Source organism: Taudactylus pleione, unplaced genomic scaffold (assembly GCF_031769625.1).
Source record: "Taudactylus pleione unplaced genomic scaffold, aTauple2 ptg002179l, whole genome shotgun sequence".
NCBI lineage: Eukaryota > Metazoa > Chordata > Amphibia > Anura > Myobatrachidae > Taudactylus > Taudactylus pleione.
This window is the reverse complement of record NW_028286573.1, coordinates 224,118-244,773: the sequence shown is the minus strand read 5'-3', so window position 1 is coordinate 244,773 and position 20,656 is coordinate 224,118. Positions and strand designations below refer to the sequence as shown.

At 36.2% G+C, this 20,656-nt stretch overlaps 37 pseudogenes; all 37 read right to left on the bottom strand.

Moving 5' to 3' along the window:
* Positions 1–48: 48 nt before the first annotated feature.
* LOC148432211 (5S ribosomal RNA) lies at positions 49–167 on the bottom strand (annotated as a pseudogene).
* Positions 168–517: 350 nt separating this feature from the next.
* On the bottom strand, positions 518–636 carry LOC148432210 (5S ribosomal RNA; annotated as a pseudogene).
* Positions 637–1,442: 806 nt separating this feature from the next.
* LOC148432209 (5S ribosomal RNA) lies at positions 1,443–1,561 on the bottom strand (annotated as a pseudogene).
* A 115-nt stretch (positions 1,562–1,676) lies between these two features.
* LOC148432208 (5S ribosomal RNA) lies at positions 1,677–1,795 on the bottom strand (annotated as a pseudogene).
* Positions 1,796–2,382: 587 nt separating this feature from the next.
* Positions 2,383–2,501, bottom strand: LOC148432207 (5S ribosomal RNA; annotated as a pseudogene).
* A 585-nt stretch (positions 2,502–3,086) lies between these two features.
* LOC148432206 (5S ribosomal RNA) lies at positions 3,087–3,205 on the bottom strand (annotated as a pseudogene).
* A 349-nt stretch (positions 3,206–3,554) lies between these two features.
* On the bottom strand, positions 3,555–3,673 carry LOC148432205 (5S ribosomal RNA; annotated as a pseudogene).
* A 116-nt stretch (positions 3,674–3,789) lies between these two features.
* Positions 3,790–3,908, bottom strand: LOC148432204 (5S ribosomal RNA; annotated as a pseudogene).
* Positions 3,909–4,024: 116 nt separating this feature from the next.
* LOC148432203 (5S ribosomal RNA) lies at positions 4,025–4,143 on the bottom strand (annotated as a pseudogene).
* A 351-nt stretch (positions 4,144–4,494) lies between these two features.
* On the bottom strand, positions 4,495–4,613 carry LOC148432202 (5S ribosomal RNA; annotated as a pseudogene).
* A 116-nt stretch (positions 4,614–4,729) lies between these two features.
* On the bottom strand, positions 4,730–4,848 carry LOC148432201 (5S ribosomal RNA; annotated as a pseudogene).
* Positions 4,849–4,963: 115 nt separating this feature from the next.
* LOC148432200 (5S ribosomal RNA) lies at positions 4,964–5,082 on the bottom strand (annotated as a pseudogene).
* Positions 5,083–5,199: 117 nt separating this feature from the next.
* Positions 5,200–5,318, bottom strand: LOC148432199 (5S ribosomal RNA; annotated as a pseudogene).
* A 116-nt stretch (positions 5,319–5,434) lies between these two features.
* LOC148432198 (5S ribosomal RNA) lies at positions 5,435–5,553 on the bottom strand (annotated as a pseudogene).
* Positions 5,554–5,675: 122 nt separating this feature from the next.
* Positions 5,676–5,794, bottom strand: LOC148432197 (5S ribosomal RNA; annotated as a pseudogene).
* A 116-nt stretch (positions 5,795–5,910) lies between these two features.
* On the bottom strand, positions 5,911–6,029 carry LOC148432196 (5S ribosomal RNA; annotated as a pseudogene).
* A 115-nt stretch (positions 6,030–6,144) lies between these two features.
* Positions 6,145–6,263, bottom strand: LOC148432195 (5S ribosomal RNA; annotated as a pseudogene).
* Positions 6,264–6,379: 116 nt separating this feature from the next.
* LOC148432194 (5S ribosomal RNA) lies at positions 6,380–6,498 on the bottom strand (annotated as a pseudogene).
* A 115-nt stretch (positions 6,499–6,613) lies between these two features.
* On the bottom strand, positions 6,614–6,732 carry LOC148432193 (5S ribosomal RNA; annotated as a pseudogene).
* A 116-nt stretch (positions 6,733–6,848) lies between these two features.
* On the bottom strand, positions 6,849–6,967 carry LOC148432192 (5S ribosomal RNA; annotated as a pseudogene).
* A 116-nt stretch (positions 6,968–7,083) lies between these two features.
* On the bottom strand, positions 7,084–7,202 carry LOC148432191 (5S ribosomal RNA; annotated as a pseudogene).
* Positions 7,203–7,317: 115 nt separating this feature from the next.
* Positions 7,318–7,436, bottom strand: LOC148432190 (5S ribosomal RNA; annotated as a pseudogene).
* Positions 7,437–8,019: 583 nt separating this feature from the next.
* Positions 8,020–8,138, bottom strand: LOC148432189 (5S ribosomal RNA; annotated as a pseudogene).
* Positions 8,139–8,253: 115 nt separating this feature from the next.
* LOC148432188 (5S ribosomal RNA) lies at positions 8,254–8,372 on the bottom strand (annotated as a pseudogene).
* Positions 8,373–8,488: 116 nt separating this feature from the next.
* On the bottom strand, positions 8,489–8,607 carry LOC148432187 (5S ribosomal RNA; annotated as a pseudogene).
* Positions 8,608–8,722: 115 nt separating this feature from the next.
* Positions 8,723–8,841, bottom strand: LOC148432186 (5S ribosomal RNA; annotated as a pseudogene).
* Positions 8,842–8,957: 116 nt separating this feature from the next.
* LOC148432185 (5S ribosomal RNA) lies at positions 8,958–9,076 on the bottom strand (annotated as a pseudogene).
* Positions 9,077–9,660: 584 nt separating this feature from the next.
* Positions 9,661–9,779, bottom strand: LOC148432184 (5S ribosomal RNA; annotated as a pseudogene).
* Positions 9,780–9,895: 116 nt separating this feature from the next.
* LOC148432183 (5S ribosomal RNA) lies at positions 9,896–10,014 on the bottom strand (annotated as a pseudogene).
* Positions 10,015–10,130: 116 nt separating this feature from the next.
* On the bottom strand, positions 10,131–10,249 carry LOC148432182 (5S ribosomal RNA; annotated as a pseudogene).
* Positions 10,250–10,599: 350 nt separating this feature from the next.
* LOC148432181 (5S ribosomal RNA) lies at positions 10,600–10,718 on the bottom strand (annotated as a pseudogene).
* An 806-nt stretch (positions 10,719–11,524) lies between these two features.
* LOC148432180 (5S ribosomal RNA) lies at positions 11,525–11,643 on the bottom strand (annotated as a pseudogene).
* Positions 11,644–11,758: 115 nt separating this feature from the next.
* LOC148432179 (5S ribosomal RNA) lies at positions 11,759–11,877 on the bottom strand (annotated as a pseudogene).
* Positions 11,878–12,464: 587 nt separating this feature from the next.
* Positions 12,465–12,583, bottom strand: LOC148432178 (5S ribosomal RNA; annotated as a pseudogene).
* A 585-nt stretch (positions 12,584–13,168) lies between these two features.
* On the bottom strand, positions 13,169–13,287 carry LOC148432177 (5S ribosomal RNA; annotated as a pseudogene).
* A 1,521-nt stretch (positions 13,288–14,808) lies between these two features.
* On the bottom strand, positions 14,809–14,927 carry LOC148432176 (5S ribosomal RNA; annotated as a pseudogene).
* A 1,054-nt stretch (positions 14,928–15,981) lies between these two features.
* LOC148432175 (5S ribosomal RNA) lies at positions 15,982–16,100 on the bottom strand (annotated as a pseudogene).
* Between the last annotated feature and the right edge of the window lie 4,556 nt (positions 16,101–20,656).

The window sequence follows — 20,656 nt, the reverse complement described above, 5'->3', positions numbered from 1 at the left end:
AATTAAATGTAAAATGTAATAGAAATGAATGTTATGGCAGTATAAAATTAACTACAGCACCTGGTATTCCCAGGTGGTTTCCCATCCAAATACTAACCAGGCCCAACACTAAATAGCTTCCAAAATCAGATGAGATTGGGCATTTCCCGTGTGGTGTGGCTGTAGGTATTCAAACACACTAACTTTAGACAACTGTTACTTCTTCATTCAAGGAAATTCATAGATAAGTTGATAAAATTACATGTAAAATGGAATAAAAAAGAATGTTATGGCAGTATAAATTTACATACAGCACATGGTATTACCAGGTGGTCTCCCATCCAAGTACTAATCATGCCCAACACTGGACAGCTTCCATGATCTGATGAGATAGGCAATGTCCAATGTGGTGTGGCTGTAGGTGTTCAAAAACATTAACTTTAGACCACTTTAACTTCCTAACCCAAGTAAATTCATTGATACGTTGATAAAATTAATGTAAAATGTAATACAAAAGAATGTTATCGCAGTATAAAAGTACATACAGCACCTGGTATGCACAGGTGTTCTCTCATCCAAGTACTAACCAGGCCGAACACTGCATAGTTTCCAAGATCAGAAGAGATTGGGCATGTCCAGTGTGGTGTGGCTGTAGGTGTTAAAAAAAATTAACTTTAAAACTCTTTTACTTCTTAACTCACATAAATTCATTGATATGTTGATAAGAATAATGTATAATGTAATAGAAAAGAATGTAATGGCAGTGCAAAATTACCTAAAGCACCTGGTATTCACAGGTTGTCTCCCATCCAAGTTCTAAGCAGGCCCAACACTGCATAGCTTCCAAGATCAGGAATTTCCAGTATGGTATGGCTGCAGGTGTTCAAACACCTTAACTTTAGACCTCTTTTATTTCTTAACTCAAGTAAATTCATTGATAAGTTGATAAAATTAATGTAAAATGTAATAGAAAAGAATATTATGGCAGTATAAAATTTCCGACAGCACCTGGTATTCCCAGGTGGTCTCCCATCAAAGTAATAACCAGGCCCAACACTGCATAGTTTCCAAGATCAAACGGATTTGAACATGTCCAGAGTGGTATGGCTTCAAATGTTCAAAAACTTAACTTTAGACATCTTTTACTTCTTAACCCAAATAAATTAATTGATAAGTTGATAAAGTTAATGTAAAACGTAATACAAAAGAATGTTATGGCAGTATAAAAGTACATACAGCTCCTGGTATGCCAAGGTGGTCTCTCATCCATGTACTAACCAGGCCCAACACTGCATAGTTTCCAAGATCAGATGAGATTTGGCATGTCCAGTGTGGTGTGGCTACATGTGTTGAAAAATATTTACTTTAGACCTCTTTTACTTCCTAACTCAAGTAATTTAATTGATAAGTTGATAAAATTAATGTAAATTGTAATAGAAAAGAATGTTATGGAAGTGTAAAATTACCTACAGCACCTCGTTTTCCCAGGTGGTCTCCCATCTACGTACTAACTAGGCCCAACACTGCATAGCTTCCAAGATCAGACTAGATTGGGCATGTGCACTGTGGTTTGGCAGTAGGTGTTCAAAAATCTTAACTTTAGACCTCTTTTACTTCTTAACTCAAGTAAATTCATTTATAAGTTGACAAAAATAATGTAACATGTAATAGAAAAGCATGTTATGGGAAGATACAATTACCTACAGCATCTGGTATTCCCAGGTGGTCTCGCATCCAAGTACTAACCAGGCCCAACAGTGCATAGCTTCCAATATCAGACGAGATTGGGCATGTCCAATGTGGTATGGCTGTAGTTGTTCAAAAACTTTAACTATAGACCTCTTTTTTTTCTTCTTAACCCAAGTAAATTCATTGATAAGTTGAAAATAATTAATGTAAAATTTAAGAGATCAAAATGTTATAGCAGTGCAAAATTACCTACAGCACCTGGTATTCCCAGGTGGCCTATTATCAACATAATAACCAAGCACAACACAGCATAGATTCCAAGTTAAGAAGAGATTGGGCATGTCCAGTGTGGTGTGGCTGAAGGTTTTCAAAAACATTAACTTTGGACCTCTTTTACTTCTTAAACCAAGTAAATTCATTGATAAGTTGATAAAATTAAAGTAAATTGTAAGAGAAAAGAATGTTATGGCAGTGTAAAATTACCTACAGCACTCGGTAATCCCAGGTACACTTCCATCCAAGTACTAACCAGGCCCAACACTGCCTAGCATCCAAGATTAGATGAGATTGGGCATGTCCAGTGTGGCGCGGCTACATGTGTTGAAAAATATTAACTTTAGACCTCTTTTACTTCTTAACTCAAGTAATTTCATTGATAAGTTGATAAAATTAATGTAAATTGTGAAAGAAAAGAATGTTATGTCAGTGTAAAATTACCTACAGCACCTGGTTTTCCCAGGTGGTCTCCCATCTAAGTACTAACCAGGCCCAACAATGCATAGCTTCCAAGATCAGACTAGATTGGGCATGTCCACTGTGGTTTGGCAGTAGGTGTTCAAAAATCTTAACTTTAGACCTCTTTTATTTGTTAACTCAAGTAAATTCAATGATAATTTGACAAAACTAATGTAACATGTAATAGAAAAGCATGTTATGGGAGGATAAAATTACCTACAGCATCTGGTATTACCAGGTGGTCTCGCATCCAAGTACTAACCTGGCCCAATAGTGCATAGCTTCCAATATCAGATGAGATTGGGCATGTCCAATGTGGTGTGGCTGTAGTTGTTCAAAAACCTTAACTTTAGACCTCTTATTTTTCTTCTTAATCCAAGTAAATTCATTGATAAGTTGATAATATTAATGTAAAATGTAAGAGAAAAAAATGTTATAGCAGTGCAAAATTACCTACAGCGCCTGATATTCCCTGGTGGTCTATTATCAACGTAATAACCAAGCCCAACACTGCATAGATTCCAAGTTAAGAAGAGATTGGGCATGTCCAGTGTGGTGTGGCTGTAGGTGTTCAAAAACATTAACTTTAGACCTCTTTTACTTCTTAAACCAAGTAAATTAATTGATAAGTTGATAAAATTAATGTAAATTGTAAGAGAAAAGAATGTTAGGCAGTGTAAAATTACCTACAGTACCCGCGATTCCCAGGTGGTCTTCCATCCAAGTACTAGCCAGGCCCAACACTGCCTAGTTTCCAAGATTAGACGAGATTGGGCATGTCCAGTGTGGTTTGGCTGTAGGTGCTCAAAAACATTAACTTTAGACCTCTTTTACTTCTTAACTAAAGTAAATTCATTGATAAGTTGATAAAATTAATGAAAAATGTAATAGAAAAGAATGTTGTGGTAGTATAAAAATACCTACAGCGCCTGGTTTTCCCAGGTGGGCTCCCATCCAAATACTAACCAGGCCCAACACTGCATAGCTTCCAAGATGAGACCAGATTGGGCATGTCCACTGTGGTTTGGCAGTAGGTTCTCAAAAACCTTAACTTTAGACCTCTTTTACTTCCTAACTCAAGTAAATTCATTGATAAGTTTAAAAATTAAATGTAAAATCTAATAGAAAAGAATGTTATGGCTGTATAAAATTACCTACAGCTCCTGGTATTCCCAGGTGGTCTCCCATTCAAGTACTAACCAGGACCAACACTCCATAGCTTCCAAGATAAGACAAAATTGGGCATGTCCAGTGTGGTTTGGCCGTAGGTGCTAAAAAACATTAACTTTAGACCTCTATTACTTCTTAACTCAAGTAAATTCATTGATAAGTTGAAAAAATTAAATGTAAGATGTAATAGAAAAGAATGTTATGGCAGTATCAAATTACCTACAGCACCTGGTATTCCCAGGTGGTCTCCCATCCACGTACTAACCAGGCCCAACATTGCATAGTTTCCAAGATAAGACGAGATTGGGCATGGCCAGTGTGGTTTTGCTGTAGGTGCACAAAAACATTCTCTTTTGACCTATTTTACTTCTTAACTCAAGTAAATTCAATGATAAGTTGAAAAAATTAAATGTAAAATGTAATAGAAAAGAATGTTTTGGCTGTATAACATTACATACAGCACCTGGTATTCCCAGGTGGTCTCCCTACCAAGTACTAACGAGGCCCAACACTGCATAGCATCCAAGATCAGATGAGATTGGGCATGTCCAGTGTGTCTTGGCTGTAAGTGCTCAAAAGCATTAACTTTAGACGTCTATTACTTCTTAACTCAAGTTAATTCATTGATAAGTTGAAAAAATTAAATGTAAAATGTAATAGAAAAGAATGTTATGGCAGTATAAAATTACCTACAGCTCCTGGCATTCCCAGGTGGTCTCCCATCCAAGTACTAACCATGCCAAACACTGCAAAGTTTCCAAGATAAGACAAGATTGGGCATGTCCAGTGTGGTTTGGCTGTAGGTGCTCAAAAACATTAACTTTATACCTCTTTTACTTCTTAACTCAAGTAAATTCATTGATAAGTTGAAAAAATTAAATGTAAAATGTAATAGAAAAGAATCTTATGGCAGTATAAAATTACCTACAGCACCTTGTATTCCCAGGTGGTCTCCAGTCCAAGTACTAACCAAGCCCAACACTGCATAGCTTCCAAAATCAGATGAGATTGGGCATGTCCAGTGTGGTTTGGCTGTAGGTGCTCAAAAGCATTAACTTTAGACCTCTATTACTTCTTAACTCAAGTAAATTCATTGATAAGTTGAAAAAATTAAATGTAAAATGTAATAGAAAAGAATGTTATGGCAGTATAAAATTACCTACTGCACCTGGTATTCCCAGGTGGTCCCCCATCCAAGTACGAACCAGGCCCAACACTGCATAGTTTCCAAGACCAGACAAGTTTGGGCATGTCCAGTGTGGTTTGGCTGTAGGTGCTCAAAAACATTAACTTTAGACCTCTATTACTTCTTAACTCAAGTAAATTCATGGACATGTTTAAAAATTAAATGTAAAATGCAATAGAAAAGAATGTTATGGCTGTATAAAATTACCTAGAGATCCTGGTATTCCCAGGTGGTCTCTCATCCAAGTACTAACCAGGCCCAACACTGCATAGCTTCCAAGATCAGACGAGATTGGGCATGTCCAGTGTGGTTTGGCTGTAGATGCTCAAAAACTTTAACTTTAGGACCTCTTTTACTTCTTAACTCAAGAAAATTCATTGATAAGTTGAAAAAATGTTATGTAAAATGTAATAGAAAAGAATGTTATGGCTGTATAGAATTACCTACAGCACCTGGTATTCCCAGGTGGTCTCCCATCCAAGTACTAACCAGGCCCAACACTGCATAGTTTCCAAGATAAGATGAGATTGGGCATGGCCAGTGTGGTTTTGCTGTAGGTGCTCAAAAACATTAACTTTAGACCTCTATTACTTCTTAACTCAAGTAAATTCATTGAAAAGTTGAAAAAATTAAATGTAAAATGTAATAGAAAAGAATGTTATGGCAGTATAAAATTGCCTACAGCACCTGGTATTCCCAGGTGGCCTCCCATCCAAGTACTAACCAGGCCCAACACTGCATAGCTTCCAAGATCAGACAAGATTGGGCATGTCCAGTGTGGTTTGGCTGTCGGTGCTCAAAAACATTAACTTTAACTTTAGACCTCTATTACTTCTTAACTCAAGTAAATTCATTGATAAGTTGAAAAAATTAAATGTAAAATGTAATAGAAAAGAATGTAATGGCAGTATAAAATTACCTACAGCACCTGGTATTCCCAGGTGGTCTCCAGTCCAAGTACTAACAAGGCCCAACACTGCATAGTTTCCAAGATAAGATGAGATTGGGCATGGCCAGTGTGGTTTTGCTGTAGGTGCTCAAAAACATTAACTTTAGACCTCTTTTACTTCTTTACTCAAGTAAATTCATTGATAAGTTGAAAAAATTAAATGTAAAATGTTATAGAAAAGAATGTTATGGCAGTATAAAATTACCTACAGCACCTGGTATTCCCAGGTGGTTTCCGTATCAAGTACTAACCAGGCCCAACACTGCATAGCTTTCAAGGTCAGATGAGATTGGGCATGTCCAGAGTGGTTTGGCTGTAGGTGCTCAAAAGCGTTAACTTTAGACATCTATTACTTCTTAACTCAAGTAAATTCATTGATAAGTTTAAAAGTTAAATGTAAAATCTAATAGAAAAGAATGTTATGGCAGTATAAAATTACCTACAGCTCCTGGTTTTCCCTGGTGGTCTCCTATCCAAGTACTAACCAGGCCCAACACTGCTTAGCTTCCAAGATCAGACGAGATTGGGCATGTCCAGTGTGGTTTGGCTGTAGGTGCTCAAAATCATTAACTTTAGACCTCTCTTACTTCTTAACTCAAGTAAATTCATTGATAAGTTGAAAAAATGTAATGTAAAATGTAATAGAAAAGACTGTTATGGCAGTATAAAATTACTTACAGCACCTGGTATTCCTAGGTGGTCTCCCGCCCAAGTACTAACCAGGCCCAACACTGCATAGCTTCCAAGATCAGACAAGATTGGGCATGTCCAGTGTGGTTTGGCTGTAGGTGCTCAAAATCATTAACTTTATACCTCTTTTACTTCTTAACTCAAGTAAATTCATTAATAAGTTGAAAAAATTAAAAGTAAAATGTAATAGAAAAGACTGTTATGGCAGTATAAATTACCTACAGCACCTGGTATTCCCAGGTGGTCTCCCATCCAATTACTAACCTGGGCCAACACTGCATAGCTTTCAAGAACTGTCGAGATTGGGCATGTCCAGTGTGGTTTGGCTGTAGGTGCTCAAAAACATTAACTTTAGACCTCTATTACTTCTTAACTCAAGTAAATTCATTGATAAGTTGAAAAAATTAAATGTAAAATGTAATAGAAAAGAATGTTATGGCAGCATAAAATTACCTACAGCTCCTGGAATGCCCAGGTGGTCTCCCATCCAAGTACTAACCAGGCCCAACACTGCATAGTTTCCAAGATAAGACGTGATTGGGCATGGCCAGTGTGGTTTTGCTGTAGGTGCACAAAAACATTAACTTTAGACCTCTTTTACTTCTTAACTCAAGTAAATTCATTGATAAGTTGAAAAAATTAAATGTAAAATGTAATAGAAAAGAATGTTTTGGCTGTATAAAATTACCTACAGCACCTGGTATTCCCAGGTGGTCTCCCATCCAAGTACTAACCAGGCCCAACACTGCATAGTTTCCAAGATAAGACAAGATTGGGCATGGCCAGTGTGGTTTTGCTGGAGGTGCACAAAAACATTAACTTTAGACCTCTTTTACTTCTTAACTCAAGTAAATTCAATGATAAGTTGATAAAATTAATGTAAAATGTATTAGAATAGAATGTTATGGCAGTATAAAATTACCTACAGCACCTGGAATTCCCAGGTGGTCTCTCATTCAAGTATTAATCAGGCCCAACACTGCATAGCTTCCAAGATCAGATAAGATTGGGCATGTCCAGTGTGGTGTGGCTGTAGGTGTTCAAAAACATTAACTTTAGACCTCTTTTACTCCTTAACTCAAGTAAATTCATTGATAAGTTGAAAAAATTAATGTAAAATGTAATTGAAAAGAATGTTATGGCACTCTAAAATTACCTACAGCACCTAGGATTCCCAGCTGGCCTCCCATCCAAGTACTAACAAAGATCAACACCGCATAGCTTCCAAGAACAGATGAGATTGGGCATTTATAGTGTGATGTTGCTGTAGGTGTTCAAAATCATTGTCTTTAGACCTCTTTTACTTCTTAACTCAAGTAAATTCATTGATAAGTTGATACAATTAATGTAAAATGTAATTGAAAAGAATGTTATGGCAGTATAAAATTACCTACAGCACCTGGTATTCCCATGTGGTCTCACATCCAAGTACTAACCAGTCCTAACACTGCATAGCTTCCAATATAAGACAAAATGCAGCACGTCCAGTGTAGTGTGGCTATACATGTTCAAATACCTTAACTTTAGCCCTCTTTTACGTCTTAACTCAAGTAAATTCATTGATAAGTTGATAAAATTAATGTAATATGTAATAGAAAAGAATGTTATGGCAGTATAAAATTACCTACAGCACCTGGTATTCCCTGGTGGTCTCCCATCCAAGTACTAAACAGGCCCAACAGTGCATAGCTTCCAAGATCAGACAAGATTGGGCATGTCCAGTGTGGTTTGGCTACAGGCCTTCAAAAATATTAACTTTAGACCCCTTATACTTCTTAACTCATGTAAATTCATTGATAATTTTAAAAATTAAATGTAAAATGTAATAGAAAAGAATGTTATGGCAGTATAAATTTACCTGCAGCACCTGGTATTCCCAGGTGGTCTCCCATCCAAGCACTAACCAGGCCCATCACTGCATAGCTTCCAAGATCAGACAAGATTGGGCATGTCCAGTGTGGTTTGGCTGTAGGAGCTCAAAAATATTGACTTTAGACCTCTTTTACTTCTTAACTCAAGTAAATTCATTGATAAGTTGAAAAAATTAAATGTAACATGTAATAGAATAGACTGTTATGGCAGTATAAAATTACCTACAGCACCTGGTATTCCTAGGTGGTCTCCCATCAAAGTACTAACCAGGCCCAACACTGCATAGCTTCCAAGATCAGACGAGATTGGCCGTGTCCAGTGTGGCTTGGCTGTAGGTGCTCAAAAACATTAACTTTAGACCTTTATTACTTCTTAACTCAAGTAAATTCATTGATAATTTTAAAAATTAAATGTAAAATGTAATAGAAAAGAATGTTATGGCAGTATAAAATTACCTACAGCTCCCGGTATTCCCAGGTGGTCTCCCATCCAAGTACTAACCAGGCCCAACACTGCATAGTTTCCAAAATAAGACGAGATTGGGAATGGCCAGTGTGGTTTTGCTGTAGCTGCACAAAAACATTAACTTTAGACCTCTTTTACTTCTTAACTCAAGTACATTCAATGATAAGTTGAAAAAATTAAATGTAAAATGTAATAGAAAAGAATGTTTTGGCTGTATAAAATTACCTACAGCTCCTGGTAATCCCAGGTGGTCTCCCGTCCAAGTACTAACCAGGCCCAACACTGCAAAGCTTCCAAGATAAGACGAGATTGGGCATGTCCAGTGTGGTTTGGCTGTAGGTGCTCAAAAGCATTAACTTTAGACCTCTATTACTTCTTAACTCGAGTAAATTTATTGATAAGTTGAAAAAATTAAATGTAAAATGTAATAGAAAAGAATGTTATGGCAGTATAAACTTAAATACAGCACTTGGTATTCCCAGGTGGTCTCCCATCCAAGTTCTAACCAGGCCCAACACTCCACAGCTTCCAAGAACAGAGGAGATTGGGCACATCCAGTGTGGTTTGGCTGTTGGTTTTCAAAAACATTAACTTTAGACCTCTATTACTTCTTAACTCAAGTAAATTCATTGATAAGTTGATAAAATTAAATGTAAAATGTAATAGAAAAGAATGTTATGGCAGTATAAAATTACCAACAGCACCTGGTATACCCAGGTGGTCTCCCATCCAATTTCTAACCAAGCCCAACACCGCATAGCTTCCAAGATCAGATGAGATTGGTCATGTCCAGTGTGGTGCAGCTGTAGCTGTTCAAAACATTAACTTTAGACCACTTTTACTTCTTAACACAAGTAAATTCATTGATAAGTTGATAAAATTAATGTAAAATGTAATAGAAAAAAATGTTATGGCACTATAAAATTACCTACAGCACCTGATATTCCCTTGTGGTCTCCCATCCAAGTACTAACAAGGCCCAACACAGCATAGCTTCCAATATCAGATGAGATTTGGCATGTCCAGTGTGGTTTGGCTGTAGGTGCTCAAAAACATTAACTTTAGACCTCTTTTACTTCTTAACTCAAGTAAATTCATTGAACAGTTAACAAAATTAAATGTAAAATGTTATAGAAAAGAATGTTATGTCAGTATAAAATTACCTACAGCACCGGGTATTTCCTAGTGGTTTCCCATCCAAGTACTAACCAGGCCCAACACTGAATAGCTTCCAAGATCAGATGAGACTGGGCATGTCCCGTGTGGTGTGGCAGTAGCTGCTCAAAAACATTAACTTTAGACCTCTTTTACTTCTTAACTCAAGTAAACTCATTGATAAGTTTACAAAATTAAATGTAAAATGTAATAGAAATGAATGTTATGGCAGTATAAAATTAACTACAGCACCTGGTATTCCCAGGTGGTTTCCCATCCAAATACTAACCAGGCTCAACACTAAATAGCTTCCAAAATCAGATGAGATTGGGCATTTCCCGTGTGGTGTGGCTGTAGGTATTCAAACACACTAACTTTAGACAACTGTTACTTCTTCATTCAAGGAAATTCATAGATAAGTTGATAAAATTACATGTAAAATGGAATAAAAAAGAATGTTATGGCAGTATAAATTTACATACAGCACATGGTATTACCAGGTGGTCTCCCATCCAAGTACTAATCATGCCCAACACTGGACAGCTTCCATGATCTGATGAGATAGGCAATGTCCAATGTGGTGTGGCTGTAGGTGTTCAAAAACATTAACTTTAGACCACTTTAACTTCCTAACCCAAGTAAATTCATTGATACGTTGATAAAATTAATGTAAAATGTAATACAAAAGAATGTTATCGCAGTATAAAAGTACATACAGCACCTGGTATGCCCAGGTGTTCTCTCATCCAAGTACTAACCAGGCCGAACACTGCATAGTTTCCAAGATCAGAAGAGATTGGGCATGTCCAGTGTGGTGTGGCTGTAGGTGTTAAAAAAAATTAACTTTAAAACTCTTTTACTTCTTAACTCACATAAATTCATTGATATGTTGATAAGAATAATGTATAATGTAATAGAAAAGAATGTAATGGCAGTGCAAAATTACCTAAAGCACCTGGTATTCACAGGTTGTCTCCCATCCAAGTTCTAAGCAGGCCCAACACTGCATAGCTTCCAAGATCAGGAATTTCCAGTATGGTATGGCTGCAGGTGTTCAAACACCTTAACTTTAGACCTCTTTTATTTCTTAACTCAAGTAAATTCATTGATAAGTTGATAAAATTAATGTAAAATGTAATAGAAAAGAATATTATGGCAGTATAAAATTTCCGACAGCACCTGGTATTCCCAGGTGGTCTCCCATCAAAGTAATAACCAGGCCCAACACTGCATAGTTTCCAAGATCAAACGGATTTGAACATGTCCAGAGTGGTATGGCTTCAAATGTTCAAAAACTTAACTTTAGACATCTTTTACTTCTTAACCCAAATAAATTAATTGATAAGTTGATAAAGTTAATGTAAAACGTAATACAAAAGAATGTTATGGCAGTATAAAAGTACATACAGCTCCTGGTATGCCAAGGTGGTCTCTCATCCATGTACTAACCAGGCCCAACACTGCATAGTTTCCAAGATCAGATGAGATTTGGCATGTCCAGTGTGGTGTGGCTACATGTGTTGAAAAATATTTACTTTAGACCTCTTTTACTTCCTAACTCAAGTAATTTCATTGATAAGTTGATAAAATTAATGTAAATTGTAATAGAAAAGAATGTTATGGCAGTGTAAAATTACCTACAGCACCTCGTTTTCCCAGGTGGTCTCCCATCTACGTACTAACTAGGCCCAACACTGCATAGCTTCCAAGATCAGACTAGATTGGGCATGTGCACTGTGGTTTGGCAGTAGGTGTTCAAAAATCTTAACTTTAGACCTCTTTTACTTCTTAACTCAAGTAAATTCATTTATAAGTTGACAAAAATAATGTAACATGTAATAGAAAAGCATGTTATGGGAAGATACAATTACCTACAGCATCTGGTATTCCCAGGTGGTCTCGCATCCAAGTACTAACCAGGCCCAACAGTGCATAGCTTCCAATATCAGACGAGATTGGGCATGTCCAATGTGGTATGGCTGTAGTTGTTCAAAAACTTTAACTATAGACCTCTTTTTTTTCTTCTTAACCCAAGTAAATTCATTGATAAGTTGAAAATAATTAATGTAAAATTTAAGAGATCAAAATGTTATAGCAGTGCAAAATTACCTACAGCACCTGGTATTCCCAGGTGGCCTATTATCAACGTAATAACCAAGCACAACACAGCATAGATTCCAAGTTAAGAAGAGATTGGGCATGTCCAGTGTGGTGTGGCTGAAGGTTTTCAAAAACATTAACTTTGGACCTCTTTTACTTCTTAAACCAAGTAAATTCATTGATAAGTTGATAAAATTAAAGTAAATTGTAAGAGAAAAGAATGTTATGGCAGTGTAAAATTACCTACAGCACTCGGTATTCCCAGGTACACTTCCATCCAAGTACTAACCAGGCCCAACACTGCCTAGCATCCAAGATTAGATGAGATTGGGCATGTCCAGTGTGGCGCGGCTACATGTGTTGAAAAATATTAACTTTAGACCTCTTTTACTTCTTAACTCAAGTAATTTCATTGATAAGTTGATAAAATTAATGTAAATTGTGAAAGAAAAGAATGTTATGTCAGTGTAAAATTACCTACAGCACCTGGTTTTCCCAGGTGGTCTCCCATCTAAGTACTAACCAGGCCCAACAATGCATAGCTTCCAAGATCAGACTAGATTGGGCATGTCCACTGTGGTTTGGCAGTAGGTGTTCAAAAATCTTAACTTTAGACCTCTTTTATTTGTTAACTCAAGTAAATTCAATGATAATTTGACAAAACTAATGTAACATGTAATAGAAAAGCATGTTATGGGAGGATAAAATTACCTACAGCATCTGGTATTACCAGGTGGTCTCGCATCCAAGTACTAACCTGGCCCAATAGTGCATAGCTTCCAATATCAGATGAGATTGGGCATGTCCAATGTGGTGTGGCTGTAGTTGTTCAAAAACCTTAACTTTAGACCTCTTATTTTTCTTCTTAATCCAAGTAAATTCATTGATAAGTTGATAATATTAATGTAAAATGTAAGAGAAAAAAATGTTATAGCAGTGCAAAATTACCTACAGCGCCTGATATTCCCTGGTGGTCTATTATCAACGTAATAACCAAGCCCAACACTGCATAGATTCCAAGTTAAGAAGAGATTGGGCATGTCCAGTGTGGTGTGGCTGTAGGTGTTCAAAAACATTAACTTTAGACCTCTTTTACTTCTTAAACCAAGTAAATTAATTGATAAGTTGATAAAATTAATGTAAATTGTAAGAGAAAAGAATGTTAGGCAGTGTAAAATTACCTACAGTACCCGCGATTCCCAGGTGGTCTTCCATCCAAGTACTAGCCAGGCCCAACACTGCCTAGTTTCCAAGATTAGATGAGATTGGGCATGTCCAGTGTGGTTTGGCTGTAGGTGCTCAAAAACATTAACTTTAGACCTCTTTTACTTCTTAACTAAAGTAAATTCATTGATAAGTTGATAAAATTAATGAAAAATGTAATAGAAAAGAATGTTGTGGTAGTATAAAAATACCTACAGCGCCTGGTTTTCCCAGGTGGGCTCCCATCCAAATACTAACCAGGCCCAACACTGCATAGCTTCCAAGATGAGACCAGATTGGGCATGTCCACTGTGGTTTGGCAGTAGGTTCTCAAAAACCTTAACTTTAGACCTCTTTTACTTCCTAACTCAAGTAAATTCATTGATAAGTTGATAAAATTAATGTAAAATGTAATAGAAAAGCATGTTATGGGAGTATAAAATTATCTATAGCACCTTGTATTCGCAGGTGGTCTCGCAGCCAAGTACTAACCAGGTCCAACACTGCATAGCTTCCAATATCAGACGAGATTGGACATGTCAAATGTTGTGTGGCTGTAAGTTGTTCAAAAACATTAACTTTAGACCTCTTTTACTACTTAACTCAAGTAAATTCATTGATAAGTTGATAAAATTAAATGTAAAATGTAATAGAAAAGAATGCTGTGGCACTATAAAATTACCTACTGCTCCTGATATTCCAAGGTGGACTCCCATCCAAGTATTAACCAGGCCCAACACAGCATAGCATCCAAGATCAGAAGAGATAGGGCATGTCCAGTGTGGTGTGGCTGTAAGTGTTCAAAAGCTTTAACCTTAGACCTCTTTAATTCTTAACTCATGTAAATTCATTGATAAGTTTATAAAAGTAATGTAAAATGTAACAGAAAAGAATGTTTTTGGCAGTATAAAATTACCTACAGCACTTGGTATTCCCAGGGGGTCTCCCATCCAAGTACTAACCAATCCTAACACCGCATTGCATTGAAGATCAGACGAGAGTGGGCATGTCCAGTTTGGTGTGGCTGTAGCTGTTCAAAAACATTAAATTTAAACCTCTTTTACTTATTAACTCAAGTAAATTTATTGATAAGTTGATAAAATTAATGTAAACTGTAATAGAAAAGAATGTTATGGCAGTATAAAATTACCTACAGCACCTTGTATTCAAAGGTGGTCTCCCATCCAAGTACTAAGCAGACCCAACACTGCATAGCTTCAAAGCTAAGATGGGATTGGGCATGTCCACTGTGGTATGGCTGCAGGTGTTCAAACATATTAACTTTAGACATCTATTACTTCTTAACCCCAATAAATTCAATGAAATGTTGATAAAATGAATATAAAATGTAATAGAAAAGAATGTTATGGCAGTGTAAAAATAACTACAGCACGCGATATAACCAGGTGGACTCCTATCAAAGTACTAACCAGACCCAACATTGCATAGCTTCCAATATCAGACGAGATTGGGCATGTCCAGTGTGGTGTGGCTGTAAGTGTTCAAAAACATTAACTTTAGAAATCTTTAACTTCTAATCCAAAGTAAATTCATTGATAAGTTGATAAAATGAATATAAAATGTAATAGAAAAAAACATTATGGGAGTATGAAATTAGCTACAGCACCCGGTATTCCCACGTGGTTTCTCATCCAAGTACAAACCAGGCCAAACACTGCATAGCTTCCAATATCAGAAGGGATTGGGCATGTCCAGTGTTGTATGGCTGCAAGTGTTCAAACACCTTAACTTTAGACAACTTGTACTTCTTAACCCTAATAAATTCATACATTAGTTGATAAAATGAATATAAAATGTAAAAGAAAAGAATGTTAAGGCAGAATAAAATTACCTAGAGCACCTGGTATTGACAGCTGGTTTCCCATCCAAGTACTTACTAAGCCCAACACTGCATAGCTCCCAAGATCAGATGATATTGGGCATGTCCAGTGTGGTGCGGCAGTATGTGTTCAAAAACATTACCTTTAGACCTCTTTTACTTCTTTACTCAAGTAAATTCATTGATAAGTTGATAAAATTAAATGTAAAATGTAATACAAAAGAATGTTATGGCAGTATAAAAATACCAACAGCACCTGGTATTCCCAAGTGATCTCCCATCCAAGTACTAACCAGGCCCAACACTGCATTGCTTCCAATATCAGATGATGTTGGGCATGTCCAGTGTTGTTTTGCTGTAGGTGTTCAAAAACCTTAACTTTAGACTTCTTTTACTACTTAACTCACATAAATTCATTGATAAGTTGATAAGAATAAAGTAAAATGTAATAGAAAAGAATGTAATGGCAGTGTAAAATTACATACTGCACCTGGTATTCCCAAGTGGTCTCCCATCCAAGTACTAACCAGGCCTAACACTGGCTAGCTTCCAAGATTAGATGAGATTGGGCATGCCCAGTCTGGGGTGGATTGATGTGTTCAAAAATATTAACTTTAGACCACTTTTACATTTTAATTCAAGTAAATTCATTGATAAGTTGATAAAAATAATGTAAAATGTAATTGAAAAGAATGTAATGGCAGTGTAAAATTACCTACAGCACCTAATATTCCCAGGATGTCTCCTATCAAAGTACTAACCAGGCCGAACACTGCATAGCTTCCAAGATAAGATGATGTTGGGCATGTCCAGTGTGTTGTGGCTGTAGGTGTTCAAAAACATTAACTTTACTCTTAATTTACTTCTTAACTCAAGAAAAATTAATTGATAAGTTGATAAAATTAAATGTAAAATGTAATAGAAAAGAATGTCATGGCAGTATAAAATTACCTACAGCACCAGGTATTCCCATGTGGTCTCCCATCCAAGTACTAACCAGGCCCAACACTGCATAACTTTCAAGATCAGACTAGATTGGGTATGTCCAAAGTGGTGTGGTTGTAGGCATTCCAAAACATTAACTTTAGACCTCTTTTACTTCTTAACTCAAGTAAATTAATTGATAAGTTTATAATATTCATGTAAAATGTAATAGAAAATAATGCACTCGGAGGAAAAAATTACCTGCATCACCTGGTATTTCCAGGTGTTCTCTCATCCAAGCACTAAATAGGCCCAACACTGCATAGCTTCCAAGATCAGATGAGATTGGGCATGTCCAGTGTGGTGTGGCTGTAGGTGTTCAAAAACATTAACTAGAGACCTCTATTGCTTCTTAACTCAAGTAAATTCATTGATATGTTGATAAAATTAATGTAAAATGTCATAGAAAAGAATGTTATGGCAGTATAAAATTACCTACAATACCTGGTATTCCCACATGGTCTCCAATCCAAGTACTAACCAGGCCCAACATTGTATAGCTTCTAAGATCAGATAAGATTGGGCATGTCCAGTGTGGTGTGGCTGTATGTGTTAAAAAAACCTTTATTTTAGACTTCTTTTACTTCTTAAATCCAGTAAATTCATTGATACATTAATAAAACAAATGCAAAATGTCATAGAAAAGTCTGTTATTGCATTTTAAAATTAGCTACAGCACCTGGTATTCCCAAGTGGTCTCTGATCCATTTACTAACCAGCACTAACACTGCATAGCTTCCAAAATCCAAAGAGATTGGGCATGTCCAGAGCAGTTTGGCTGAAATTGTTTGAAAACCCTAATTTTAGACCTCATTTACTTCCCAACTCCAATAAATTTATTGATCAATTGATAAAAAAATTTGTAAAATGTCATAGAAAAGTCTGTTAAGGAAGTATAAAATTACCTACAGTACCTGGTATTCCCAGGTGGTCTCTGATAATGCGAGGTGTTTTGGATATTATTTTTAAACCTTACTTATTATAAGAAGAAATGGAATAATTCACACCAATACCAACTTTAAAATAAATGACAATGTTTTTCTTAAAAAGCAAATTAATTATACATGTATTATGGTATTATTGTCAAAGCAGACTTACAATCCAAAAAAAACCATTAGTTCAGCAACAGTAACAAAATGATTATTTGCAATGCCTAGCATAGACTCCCAAGGTGACAGTCAGCCCATGTTTATACTTACACCCCAGCGCCCCGTGACTCTCTCGACCTACGATCTCTCCTGCTCAGCCCGACTGACCGACCCCTCCCCTTTTTGATCAATCTTTTATACTTTTTCCTCTCTGCTACTGACATATTCTAAAATGACGAATATTAATTAATTAATTCAATATTCTTGCGCACTAAACATTTCACTAATTATATATTTTAATCACAACAAAAACATATAATCTCCTTTCTATGTTCTCAAAATACTGGTGACCGCATATAGGCCAAGGCTATCTTGATTAGCTCCCTCCTTGTTTAGCCAGATCTGAGACATACTGTCTCCTATTCTGTTCATACTCAACTAACCCATTATTCTGTCTTCCTAGAGAAGAAATGGTTTTGATCAGTTCTAATTTATACCTATTTCTGTAATAACATTTATACCTTTAGATTATACAATATTAAACAATAATAACTGTTGCTTCAGACACACACCTGCCTACTTTAGAGAAAGGGTAAACCTCATCTCTAGGCCTGAGGCCATTCGACACATGTCGGTCCTCCGCAACTTACAACTAATATATATTCTGAATCATTTCTATGTACTCTTAATTGCAATGAAAATAATGAAAGACATAAGCATGCATATATTCGTGAATTGCTGAAGGAATATGTACTGTCACATATTCCGGCATTATCAGTTCCATCCTCATGAAATTTGAGGGGTCATAACTCCGAAAAAAGTTCATATCTCTGAAGAAAGTTCATATCTCTCATAGATTGCATCATCTGATTTCTTCTTAATGCACTGGAAAATCTTCTTGAAGCATCTCACTAATATATAGAAAATCAACAACATTATCATGACAAAAAATATTAATCTTCCCGATGCGTGCATAATGCCGCCAAACCAATTTTCAACTCATGCGAACTAGGTACTTGGGTTCGACCAGGTGAACCAACTGTCGGGAATCGTGCCATCATGTTTATTCAGAAAATTCATTTTTAACCTGAGTAATTTCATTTAACCTTTATTTTATGTCTTCTGCATCAGAAGAATTTGTAATGTATGTACAACACTTTAACTCTTATACTGTTTGTAATGTGACACAATATCCAAAGTTACAGCTGTAAGGTAGTGTGTGCTGCATTTTAATTCAGTGTTTATTTGCTTGAAACTCTCTTACCACTATGTCTGCGATATTGTTTATTAATTCCCTATGTACCAAATGTTGTTATGGTACCAAATCCTAAACCAACCTTATAACTTTGGGACAGTGTAAAAAGGTGCTTTTACTTTTCCATATACCATTTGTATTTCTATTTACCATTCTTACACAGTAATTATTTCATATGTTTCTTTTAGATTTTCTGTTGTGTTACCTTTGCATCAGATAGCAATGTTCTTATAAGACCCTTTTCAAAAGAATTCACCGGTAACCATCAATAAGCCTTATGCCCACACATATAATATAACCCCTGTGGTAGTGTCATGGTTTATTAGACAATGTGTTAGAAAAGCATTATAAGGAACATTACAATGGGCACCCTTTTCATCCACGCTTTCTTCTTGCTTGTTCCATTCTGCAATATGATGACTGTATGTTTTATTGTACCCCAACATTCCTTCTGTCATTACACAGTTTATTAATGCAGTCACATATAATAATTTTTTATTAGGTTTTGTGTATTTAATAATTTCTAAAAGATCCCCAAACAAGTTTGATTCAGTAAGATCCTCCTTGTAAGATTGTGTTACAAACACTGGTTCCCAAATAAATACCTTCAGCTCCTGTACCATTTTGTTAATAGACATGATGTTGTCCTGATTATACCTTGGATACCTTATTAATTTTAAATGTAGGGAACCTGTGACATTATAAGGTTCAAGTGTGAGAGTTCCACATCATGAGTGAAATGTTGTTTGATTTGAGTGCAATGAGATAGACATTAGCACAACATTCCCTGAATGTCATTGTGACTACATACCCGACAATCAACTTTATTGTTCTTTCTATAAGCTCATGATAAGTGTCCAGGGAAGAAGTGTCAGTTTGTATAGAGATGCTTTCTTTGCACCATTGTATACCCCTTTTCTGAATTAAACCACAGTATTTACATATACACCTAGGAATTGTGAGGCAACCCTTCACACCTTTGCCATACTGTAATGGCTCTTTTTTCCCGATACTTCATCAGATGTATCTTGTATGTAGTACCAGTATGAGACCTTATTTACCTATAATGTATTTCTTTTTCAAACATTTTAATTATTTTTATATATGAGTTATTAAGAATTTTCCCTTGGCCTTTTGACCATCCTCTGATGCGTACCTATACCTGGGAGTATCAGTAGTAGAATGAGTGTGCATCTTTTATGACTCTTAATGTGACTAAAACCATATCCCTTATGATCATGAGTTTTAAAATAGGAGTGGAGTCTACCAATATGACCCCGGCAGTACCCCTAGGATACCACTCCACACCGTCCTCATCAGTCACCAGTCCTTCTCAGCTCCTATTTACTATAAAAAAATAAAAAATTTAAAAATGGAAAAAAAAATAACTTTCCCAATCAATGGATTCACAGAGACTTGATCACCAATAGCCATCTTTCCTTTTTTTTGTTCACAACCCGCAGAACACTACTAATAATGTCCCCAATTCTGTGAACCTTATCTTGGCCTGAACTGTGACTTTGATCAGGCCCATCATCAAATAAGTTCGTTAAATTTAAATCACAGTCAATATCTTTATCTGCATCTTCTTTGGCTTTAACTGACCTCACCGCCAGGTCGGCAACCTTCTTGCAGTGAGATTTTGTGAATCCAATTGTCCTTTTCAGCCACATCGAGGTTGTTAGCAGAACCTGGAACGGGCCTTGCCATCGATCTATGAAACAACCAGAACATAAGAAATTTCTCAACATTACATAGTCTCCAGACTGGACTCCATGACAAGGTTCTTCTGGGAGTCTCTTCATAAGCTTTCCTTGCTTTTCTTCAGATGCTGTGAGAATTGTATAACATAGTCCGTAGTTAAATCATATAACAGTGACAAGTCTGTTGCTGGACTTACAATAAGGATAGGCAGTTTTAAAAAAAAATGAATAAAATAGCTCATAAGGCACAGATTAAGTGATTGCTTTGGAGTGGTGTGGATGCTATACAAAACTAGAGGTAAAAGCCCCCAGTCAACTCATGGTAGTCTCCATACCCACCTTATCTAACTTGTACTCAATGTTAGCGTTTACACATTCAATTTTTTTTTTTAATAAACCCATATATTGATATATTGCTTGTAATACCTTCCCTGTAAAAAGTGTACCTCTGTCACCTTTAACAACACATGGGATACTATATTATATCTGGAAACATAAATAACTGCACGATTTCTTTGCTGTGAATGATGCTGCACATGATGTAGGATTTCTGTGACAACATCTGGAAACTGTGAAGTCCTCACAAACAATAA